The sequence below is a fragment of the Pinus tabuliformis genome, chromosome 1_1, assembly GCF_031772625.1.
Source record: "Pinus tabuliformis cultivar Carrire ecotype Pingquan chromosome 1_1, CPIR1, whole genome shotgun sequence".
NCBI lineage: Eukaryota > Viridiplantae > Streptophyta > Pinopsida > Pinales > Pinaceae > Pinus > Pinus tabuliformis.
In genome coordinates, this window is record NC_142297.1 from 991,553,209 (window position 1) to 991,555,894 (window position 2,686).

Sequence of the window (2,686 nt, forward strand, 5' to 3'; positions counted from 1 at the left end):
ATGTATCATTCAATATGCATTAAAAGGAGATAGTGGAAATGATGCTAAACAAAATCTTCAAAAAGGGACATGCCATATTAATTTTAATTTAAAAAAATTGTTATGAAGAAGACATCACAAAGTCAACAAAATCCTAAAAACTGGACAAGAACCCCTGAACAATTTTAGTGCCTAAACAAAGAAATACACATTGCAATTTGAGTAGTAAAGATTAAATACATACCTAACAAACCTAATGTGAACACCAAGACTATGATGAGATGCAGAACAATCTAGGAAAATGAAAATCCTGTAAGTGACCAACACCCATGTGGGATTCATTGTATTACAGTGAAATCACATCTTCCATGAATAAAAATCACATCAGATCACATGATCTATACAAGAATTCATAAATACCTATGTATATCTAGTCTCAAATTACCCAAATCACATTAAATTTTGATGGGAACGATAAAGAACAATGCACCCACAACAAAACATTTTTTGCTCTAGCGAAAATAGTTTGTTCCCACTAAATAAATAAATTAGCCATAAAGAATTTGAATATAAAAATCATCAGGAAATATGAATAGAACCTTATTTTTGGGTTTGACCTAGAGCTTTCTGAATACAACATTCTTGTCAATAAAACCCTTGGTAGCCATTGGTGAATGATGAAGGTAATGATAAATCAATTCTTGGAGTGCTTAGAGAAAATATTGGAGTACTATGTCTTCGAGCAGAGTAATGCCTTCTTCATGCGAGCCCTCCTAAGGTATTACTCGACTCTTCTGTAACGATTTGGATATTTTTGGTAGCTGAAAATGTAAAGTGGGTTTTCAAATTATTCACAGTTGTACGTATAACTTTATGAATAATATACCTTTCCTATGGTTCTTGGAGAATACTTTGTAAATCTAGGTTATAGTTATGGATCTTCAAGAATTTAGGTAACATAGGGTTTTAGAATCCCCCAGCCCCCAAAAAAAAATATAATTCAAACAATTTTAATGAGAAAAAATTGCAAGATCCAAGCCAATTTTGGGATTTTCAAAAATTTACGTAACATAGGGTTTTAGAATTTCCCCGCTAAAAATATAATTCAAACAATTTTATTCGGAATTCTTTTTGCAAGGTCTAGGTCAATTTTTATTGGCAAACTAGTTTAAATTGTTAAGTGGTTTATATTCAAATTTGATGGCTATGGTGGGATAGTCAATTTCCCTGCGTTAATTTTTTTCGTTGGTTTCCTTTTGAAGTCATCATTCCAAATAGGTTCCATTACATATTTTGGACTTGTAAACGGAGCTCCAATTAGAATGTTGGGACTAATTACTAAAGAAGTTATTACATTTTATGGTAATTGTTTAATGTATTATTTTTTTAATATTGGAAATGCCCAATATAGAGTAGATGTGTAGATGTAATATAAATATGTAAACAATTCTAAATATCAACTTAATTAAAAAATAGAAACAAATTAAAAGTGATATTAGGGATGACTATAAACATTTAAATATTGGGTTAATTAATAAAACAAATTTACAATAATAAAAATAATCTAAAACAATTTGTTGTATTTTGATTTTGTTATTAACTTCTGAATAGGCTTTGTTACAATACCATGGCCCAATACCATGGATTATAAATACCACATGCCCAATAACCATAAGTTATTTCACAACCAACATATTTTATAATAATATCACAAGATTCTTAACCATGGATATTCAACCCCATTTTACCATGGATATCATTAACCTGTAAAAACTAGGCTTTGTTTCAATACCATGGGCCAATACCATGGCTTATCAATACCACATACCAAAAAACCATAACTTATTTTACAATCAAAATATTTTAAAACAATATGAAAATATTATTAACCATGGATATTCACCCCCAGTTTACCATGGATATTATTAACTTGTAAATAGGCTTTGTTACAATAACATAGGCCAATGCCATTTCTTATCAATACCACATGCCCAAAAAGCATAACTTATTTCACAATCAAAATATTTTATAACAATATGAGAAGATTCTTAATCATGTACATTCCCCTTCACTTTTCCATTGATATTATGAACTTGTGAATAGGCTTTTTTATAATAGCATGGGGCTAATACCAAGGCTTAAAAATACCACATGCCAAAAAATCATAACTTATTTCACAATCAAAATATATTTTAACAATATGACAATATTCTTAACCATGAATATTCACCTCCAGTTTACCATGGATATTATTAACTTGTAAATAGGATTTGTTAAAATACCGTGGGACAATACCATGGATTATCAATACCACATGCCCAAAATCCATAACATATTTCACGATAAAAATCATTTATTTTAATTTAATTTTATAACATTTTTTAAATTAAATAATTATTTTTGAGATATATCTAAACTCTTTATCCTTACCACTACTAAAAATATTCCCATAGAAATTAAATTAATGTTTTAATAAAAATAAAAATGAGAATACTTTTATATTTAAAGATGTGAAATTTATATAATATAAATAGTGTTAGTAATCACCAATATAGATCCATCTTAAGTAAGCATCCAAGGGATTACAAAAAGAAAAGTGAAGGGGAGAGGGGGGAAGTGGGGGAGAGGGAGGGAGATAGTGAAAAATATTGAGGGTAGAGAGAGAGAGAGAGAGAGAGAGAGAGAGAGAGAGAGAGAGAAGGGAGAG